Raw genomic sequence first — 9371 nt, 5'->3', positions numbered from 1 at the left:
AGGGTTGTGGGATCAATCCCCAGGTCTCTTCAATTAATCAGGTCTTGTGTAAAGCCTAATGACAGCACCACAGCCCCGCTGAACTCAATCACTGACTTGGATCGCTCAGAGCGCTGTTATTAGGGCACAGAGATTTTTCAAGATACTGCAATGCTAATGAGAAGTCTGTTTGTGTTGAATCTCATGGGGCCACACACACTTAGCAACACACACACAGGTTGATAACAAGCTCAGTTTAGAAATTGTGGAGTCAGACGAGGCCAAAGTGCCTCCAGAGTCTAAACAGAGAAAAGCACAGATGTGTGAGCGTTTTCCTTCAGTTACATGTAAACGATTGTACATGTAAATCCAGTGACTCCAGTTTCATATTACTATTGTTATTTAAAACAGCACATCCAGGAAGACTGATCAGTAACCCGACGCAGCAGATGAACCAAATGTGAAGCCTTGTTGGAAAAGGGCGGGTGCTTTCAAAAAAAAAATACTTTGCTGGTGATTGGATGAACCATTTGTTCATCATCATCTACGGGCCACCTTCAACCAGTCAGATTCTGCACCCTTCCCATTTTCACTACCAGCGGTGCCAGCTGGTGAATCAAAGTCTTGCTGAAAGAAAACAGTGAAAACATCTTTTCCATTGAGAAAAAGCTTCAGTGCCGTTCTTTGCTCTTCTTTCAGTGAACAAATATGTTCCAGTTCTGATGTGCACGGCGGCCCAGACGGGTCAACACAATGCAAAAGCAACAAGAATGCAAACGCAACAACACAAATGTGGGTGGGTGTAACTGTGACGTGGGTGCCTTTGATAGAGCTGTGCTGAGTAACAGAAAACATCTGTCACAAACACTACATACGTAACTAATTACTTTTGCTGTTGAGTAATTTGTAAATGGATATAATGACTTATTTAAGTAACTGATTACAGATTGATCCAGTACCAGTTACACTGTGTGAGTGCGACAGATGAGAAACATCAGATATGAAAACATACACACGCGTAACCGGCCTGACACACTGACCCACTAACCTTTGACCTCCAGCTGGATCCAGTGTCCTGTCCAAATTATCCTGACCGCATCCCAACCTCATCCAGGGGTTTCCAGTGAGCCCCGGCTCTGACCTCAGGCCTCCCCATGACGGAGAGTCTTATCTCATGTTTATAGCTTCTCTTCGTTTTACATTCATCAGTCACCTGGAGGCATTATTACATGACGGGATTATGTTTCTGAGAACACAACGGAGGACCCACAGTGTGTATATAATGTGTGTGTTTGTGTGTGTGTGTGTGTGTGTGTGTGTGTATGTGTATGTTTTACTATATTAGTGGGGTCTGAAAACCAGGAGCCCACTATACTGCAGCTTTAAATGGCTGTTTGAGGGTTAATATAGTAAAACAAGGGTGTGTGTGTGTGTGTGTATGTGTGTGTGTGAGTGTGTGTGTGTGTGTGTGTGTGTGTGTGTGTGCCCAGTGGATGGATGGATACATGGGAGATGAGTGTAAAGTAAATGAACAGCAGATGTGAGCTTTGCATAACTGCAGAGGTTTTATACACACACACACACACACACACAATATAACAAATCCTACTTACAACAGATATATTTTTCATGATTCACACTTTTACCACTACATCTGAAAGTGTTTAATGTGTAATGTGTGTGTGTGTGTGTGTGTTAGTACACAGCACATTTCAGAACAGGGGAGGAGAGGGTAGATTGAGAAGTTCATTCCACCAAACTGGAGTAAATCACAGAGGAGGATGTCAGGAATCAGAGGAGGACGGGAGGAGGCGCATGTTGAGTGGAGATGAGAGCGAGGAGGAGTGGAGCTGGCATCATCACAGGACACAGGTGTGTTTACATTACGAGGCAGTGTTTCTGTGCGATTAGCCCTCTCTATACAAACTGTATCACCAACAACAAAGCCCTCACATCGCTCACAGTGCTAACCTGTGAGCGGCTCACAACTCCACTGGGACCTCATGGTGGAGAAATCCAAATCCAGGACAAGTGCTCAGCCGTGTGTGTGTGTGTGTGTGTGTGTGTGTGTGTGTGTGTGTGTGTGTGTGTGTGTGCTCTCCTGGAGATAGGGAGAAAAGACTACAGAACAACACATGACATCATGGTGACTCCCTCGCTGAGGCCAGCAGCTCTGTGGAGGCAGGTAACATCCAGTCTGCTTTACACTGATGTGACATCACAACAGACCCATTAGATTTAACAGCCTCAGTGTGTGGTGTGGAAGAGAAGGGGTGAGAGTGTGTGTGTCAGGATGGTGGTTTTGTGTCCGTCATCATGTGTCATGGCGGTGTTAAAAATTCCAGGACATCATTATGAGGAGCCGCATCTGATTATGGTTGTGATTGTTAAACATGCCAAAACCATGATGACAGCATCGACAACTCGCTCCAACACAAACAAATTAAACCACAAAACAGGTCGTTTGTCCGTGTCCTCTGCAACAGTGGTTTTCAAAGCGGGGTCCGGGGACCCCCAGGGGTCCCTGAGGGGGTTCCCATCAAGAAGGGGAATTTATTTTCTCTATAATTTCTTCTATAAGTAACAACGACAGAATGTGTGACTGTTCTGATCAAACATCTCACAGATGTGCGTCGGAGGTTTAACTTGTGTGAGTTTAGGGTTCGTGATGTGTAAAGTTTGAGAACCACTGCTGTAGGAGAACACACAGATCATTGATCTGAAGCTCCTGTCGGCAGGACGACGTCCGGTGACAAATCACTGTCAAAGAAGTAAATCCATTTTCTGATGTAACAACACTATGGTTAGGGTTGGGTGAGATTAGTCTGGGTTAAACTAAGTACTTTGTAAAGGTTAGAAAAATGTTGTTTGTGTTAAAGCAACTTCTCCTCCATGTTCCTCTGATGGATGGGGCTCGGGACCTCCAGCAGGGTCTTACCACCGTAGATGAACCCTGATGAAAAAGGATGTAAGATGATCACTAGCACAGGAAAATAATAAAATTAATACATATAAATAAATAATAATAATAAAACAATTCTTTTCATTTCAAATCACTTTTGTTTCCCTTCAAAACAGTTTAGTTTTATTCAAATGGAAAAATCAAGAGAGTTTTAACTGGTTAGCAATAATGCTAAAATGTAATTCAAAACATGTGTCACAGGTTTAGACATATTTCAGGTCTTTGATCACACAAGATGAAGAAGACACTGAAATCAAAAACTAGTTCTGCAAAAGCACAACATGTTTGATTTGTGTGGATTGAGCTAACGAGTAGTAACATGTTAATTGGTGAACTTTACAGGTGCAGGTGGGTGTTGTTTTGTCACCTGTGGATTGGGGCAGACCAGCTTGTTTCCCTTTGCTGTCAGGCTTCATGCTAAGTCAAGCTATTTAACAGACAGGCATGAAAGTGGCATTGATCCCCATCCTCCTTTTCCTGGCTTTTTTTTTTTACTGCTTTCCTTTATTTTTTTATTGCTTTCACCAAATGTTTTCAGTCCAGAAAATAACAGTGAAAGTACGCAGTCTTCTTTGAAAGTATTTACCAGTTTTCATCACTGTTCACATCTGCAGTCTTTTCATCTTCCAGTCTGGCAAACGATGATAAATAAAGATGAATGAGGAGGTTGCACTGGTCTCTGGGTGGGGGGGGGTGGGGGGGCACAGGTTGACTTCTCCAGCTGTATTTTTACCTGACATATTTCTTTAACCACAACGTTACCTTTGAAGCACAGCAGGAAACTTACAGGAAACACTCGTACTACTTGCAGTACACAGACCCTTGAATCCATTCACAGTAATGTTTCTACCACTGATGCAGGAATGTACCTGCTGCAGAGACAGTCGCTGATCTGTGATTGATTAGGAAATGCTGGTACCTGGTAGCTCACTTGGTTTGCGCTTGGGAAAGATGAAGAAGAGACCTGCCAGTGAACTCTGCATCCTCAGTAAAACCTGTCACGTCTTTTATTTTAACAACAGGAAAGCAACATGAGAGACGGGAGAGAGAGTTTGACCCACGGAGAGAGAACAGTCAGCAGTTTGTGTTGAGAGTCAGTGGAGAGTCCTTTCCTCTCGCTCTCGGTAAACCCTGAGAGCGAGAGGATTGGCTGCCTGTGCACGCCCCTGTTTCTGCAACAGCTGGATAACTTTAAACATCAGAGAGGGCTTTGAAATCTGCAGAATCACACACTAATTCTTACACTGGGTAAGATCTGTCCTCCTGTCACGTCACATCGACGCAGTTCAGATGATACGATGGAGAAAAATAGAAATAAGACGAATCTGTAATGCAGGATAAATTCATGTGCTGTGGATCTTCTCTTCTGTTAATGTGAATGTCATAAAATCAGTCACAGTGAAGGAGTTCAATAATGTTAATAATCCATAGCTGTAACAGTGTGAAGTCAGGCAGATGATACAGTATGACATGCTGCATTCCTTAAACTGTTGATATATGAAGTGTCGTACAGCAGCAGAACGTACAGTGTCTCTGTCTCTCGGTTACATAATGAGCTGCTCCCTCGATGGCCAGGTCTCAACAGTAGCTGCTGTGTTGTTCCTTATGGGGTTACACTAGGGTCGACTTTCACACCCTGAGAAGCACATTCATGCTGCTGGATGTTTATGCTGCGTGCATGTGTGTGTGTGTGTGTGTGTGTGTGTGTGTGTGTGTGTGTGTGTGTGTGTGTTTAATGTGATGTAATTTATGTGTGAAAATCCACCAGACTTAGACGTTATTTACGACTGAGTTCTGAGTCATGTGATGCAGCGGGTCTGTCCGAGCCGTCAGATGTAGAGGAGTATGATGAGGTCATCGCTGCAGCACTGTTTCGTAAGAACCTGGGAATATACCGTCCTCTCTAGATCCGTTGACTCTCCACTTTCTCTCCACTCTCTCACATTCTTGCGAGGTCATACGTGACTCAAAGTCGCAGCTGGAAGGCCTCGTAGCAGGACGAAATCTCATTTTAGGCATTTATTATACATTTATCTACTACTTCACTCATATTTTGCACTATTTTTTTATGAACCTAAGACTTTTGGAAACACATTTCAATTCATGCACATCAGTAAAGGTTTGTTTTAACGAGAGATTTGGAGAATTTCAAAAACCAAGCTTCAGTTTTTCAGCATTTGGGCCAAATCATGTTTATGTACAGAGCAGAGAGTCAACATATAGAGAGAGCTGAGATCTTTCTGAAAATTGTGATATAAAAACTTGGGCATTATCTGATACGCAACCTTTTAAATTTGAGAAAATAATTTAGAAATCGAGAAAAACCCGTCAGACCTCAGAGGGTTAAAACACACAGACAGTCTGCAGCAGCTCAGAGAGACGTAAACACACAATTATTTTCCCCCCGACACGCACATAAAGGTGTATGATCACAGACAGAGGTGCTGATCCACTCATCTGCCCTTAACACACACGCACGCACACACACACACACACACACACACACCACACACACACACACACACACGCGCGCCCGGCCTATGAGGCCGCAGGATATGGCCTCTCCAGGTCTAAAGCCTGTGCTGTTTTTCCTGGCAGTGGACACAGCAAAGCCTGCTGGGGGATCTGCAGCAGCTCAGTGGTCAAACAGAGTAGTACCAAACATGCAGAAACACACACACACACACACACACACACACACACACAACACTTTTCAATCCATCTTCATCTCTGAGACGCTGAAATAGAATCAGACACAGCGGCTAACGTGTGGGTTGCCTATGAGGAGGAAGGATACTGCAGCGACTGCACAAGGCCACCCAGACTGTGCGGACTGTATGCCCTTGTCTGTTGGCAGAGGTTAATCCCTGTCCCATTAACACGGCTCTGTCTGACAGATAACTGCTTGATGGTAGGAAACATATGGACAGTAGGACAATAGACAGTGGCAAACAAACCCTCTCTTTCTGCTTGCATGAGGAAAAAAGGAGGAAGAATCCTCTCTCTTTCCTCTCTCTGTGACCCTCCCCATCCCTCCTATGTAACCTATAAGTATTCACTATATTATTTTACACCATTATTTGCCTCCAACCTCATTTTCTTGTTCTCTCAACATTCATCCATTATTGTTCAGCCCACAGATTCTGCATAAGTTAAACATCTTACTTTCCCCAGTCACCTGTTTTTATGTTTTGCTCTGCACTTCCTGTCTTTCAGCTGAACATTAATGACTGTCTGTCCCTCGAGCTCGCTATAAAACCAGCTGTTGCACCCAATTTATGAAATTCTCTCAACCAGGGGTGGACAGTAACAAAGTACATTTACTTGAGTATATTTTTCCAGTATTTGTTCTTTATTTGAGTATAATTTTTTTTGGAAACTTCTTACTTTTGACTTCACTACATTTCTATGAAGGACTCTTACTTTGAAGCAGAGCTTTCAGTCAATTAATGAATTTTATTTTATTTTGAAAAATGTGATAAACCACACACTGTGTTCATCACAGGAAACCAATCACAGCCGCCTCCTCCACCGTCAGCGTCCTAACAATGGCGACGTGAGATAAAGATGAGGCAGAAGATTCTTCAGCAGAGACCGTGATCTGATCTGAAGTCTGTGTTTGAAGCTTTACAAATAAAGAAAGATTCATGTAGTTTGAAATGTTTGCTGAGTTTACCACGACCACACTTCATCACTGACTGAAAAACAACTGTGGTTCCTTTTGTTGGTTCTGTTGTGTTTTTATGGACATTTCTACAGTGTGAATCATATTCTACAGGTTCTACAGACAAAGAGATGAAGTCAAACTACTCCATTCAACCACTCTAGTATTTCATTTGGCTGATCAGCTTTCCCTTGTATTGGGGTAAATATCTGACCTGTAGTATGTGTCCTGGGACTGTAGTAATGGAGCTGTGAACCACCGCCCCCCAGGCGTCTGAAAAGCTGCTCCATCTTATTTCATTGCTTTTTATTGACCTGTTTCCTCGTCTGTGTTTGTGCTCTGTGTCTGTGTAAGGTGCTACAGTAAGCAGCCCCTCTGTCTTGTGTTACGCCTGGTGTGCGTCGAGGTTGTGTGACTTTATCTATGGATGCCAGATGTCTGAGAGCGTCCGAGCCTCTCCTCCCGGATCATCTGCAAACCACAGAATGTGTGTGTATTATGTTTCTGTTATTAGTGCTGTCAGATATGTGTGTTATTCATTGCAGTTGACGTTGGTTAACTGTGTGTATGTCTGTGTGTGTGAGATATGTATGGGTTATTACAGCGGTCTATCTTTAGTGTCTGACTCAGACATATTATTGCAATCCCTTATGTTTCATCAGTATTAAATATATACACTGTTGTGGCATGTAGCAATGGTTTATTTGTAATAATATATTTCTTTAAATATATAAAGTGTATTGTGTATTTTAGGGGATTTCCTGTGTCTGTTTGTAAATGGTCTGTGCAGAAGAATAAAGGTTATTTAATAAATGTTATATATGTTATATATCATATATGTCAGTTCACCAGATACTTTCAGTTTAATTTTACCTTTCTCGCTGGTTCAGTTTGTGCTGCTAAAAACAATTAAAACATTTGAAAAGAAACAACAGAAAAACGTCCCGGTCACTCTGAGGATAAACCACAGACCTCGCTCCCCACAGTTTTCATAAGAACTATTTCTTTGAAAGCATCGCCAAAGAAAACTGTAGAGAGTGAGGTTTGTCTGCGGCCTCTGATTATCCGCAGTAATGGGGACATTGTTTCTGGATCAGACGAGTTGCTGTTGAGTTTTCCTCGTCTGGTTTTTAAACCACTTCTGCCCAGACTGATATTTCTCAGCAGCTATTGGATGGATTTCTACAAAACTTGTAAAGACGTTTGTTCAGTGTGTGATTCAGTGCTGTTGCTTTGGTCTGAATCTGTGAGATAACCACGCCCCCTCATTTGAATATAACAGATGGAAATAAGAAGAGTTGGGAAATAAATGTGGCACTTGGAAACATAAGTCCCCTGAAATAAATAAAAATGTCATTTTTAAAATAAGAAGCTTTTTATTTATTTACTTTTTTATATTGATTTAGATGGTATTTCATACAAAATTCAGTGCAGACCTTCATTGTTATATGAGGATGATTCATACTGACTTTTATTTGATGAGTCTGACATTTGTGGTTTTTAGTGAAATGTTTTAATTGCCATAAAACCTGGTACAGACATTAATGTAGGGAAGTAATATGTTAATAAATTGTTAAAGTAATGAGCTTTCTTTTTTTTCATTGGGGGGGGTTGGCTTGTTCTCCGTCTTACCAGGAGTCTGATCTCAGTGTAGTTTTACATCTCCTCTCCTCAGGCTTCTCTCTGGAGCTCTAGTAACAACAGGTCGGTGAGCCAATCAGAAGAGAGGAAGCTCTGAGCCTCTCTTCTGATTGGCTGACTGTTTTCTGAGTGATCCAATAAAAATATAGCAGATTTTAGTTAAAAACACTCAGAGAAACCAAATCCTGCAAGATTTGGATGGTGGGTCCAGGTGGGCGGGGCTTGGTGACTGCTTTGTTGTGACATCACAAAGTTCCAGAAGTCCTGACGGCTGGTTTTAAGGCTCAGTTTCTGAATACAGGCTGTGTGCATTTCTCTGTGGACTGAGGCTTTGATACTTTCACAGTATTAATATAGAAGCTAGAGCTGATCTATAATCACACTACACATGGACACAGACCTTTAGACTAAGTGATTTTTAAATGATGCTAACAATGTGCCACTGTGTAAATAGGCAAATCTTTAAGGTGGTATTACTGTGCTTTAATATTGGCAAAAAAAACCAAAACTATTAATGCTGCTTTAATTAAGCAAACAAACACTATCAGCAGTGCGATGGGACAGAGTTACATATCTGCATGTCTACAAAAACATTGTGTGTTTCTCAAAAAGCTATGGTTGATCCACGTGGCTTAAATTTTCTCCTTCCTCAGAATATTTACTCCAGCTCAAACATCCTGTTTCACGCAGCCGCACGTCAAAACTGGAGGAAAATTAAAGAAGGATTTCAAGGATGTTTTATTGGGCTCACACTGAAGTGGCCGTCAGAGTTATTCACTGTATAGTTCCCTGGGTCTTTGTGCTGTTTTGGTATTATGGATTTTTATACCTAATAGTGGACTCACATATCACATGATGCAATAAAAATGTGCTAAGCTAACAATTATTACTAAGCATCCACCAACTATCACCTGACTGGCCTGAGCAGTGTCGGATTTTGTTTTGTTAACATCTGGCAGCAGCACTGTTCTGTACTGAGTCCTGCACATACAGTAGTGAACAGTGAGTGAACGAGTGACGATGTCACGACCTGTATTTTAAACGTGTTCATTAAAGCATGAGGAACGCATGTGGTTGAGCTTCTGCTCCAGCCTTGCACACTCCGCTGTCAAGCAGCGTCTGTGC

The sequence above is a fragment of the Seriola aureovittata genome, chromosome 6 (genome assembly GCF_021018895.1).
Source record: "Seriola aureovittata isolate HTS-2021-v1 ecotype China chromosome 6, ASM2101889v1, whole genome shotgun sequence".
NCBI classification, from domain to species: Eukaryota; Metazoa; Chordata; class Actinopteri; order Carangiformes; family Carangidae; genus Seriola; species Seriola aureovittata.
Note: the sequence above shows the minus strand (reverse complement) of the source record.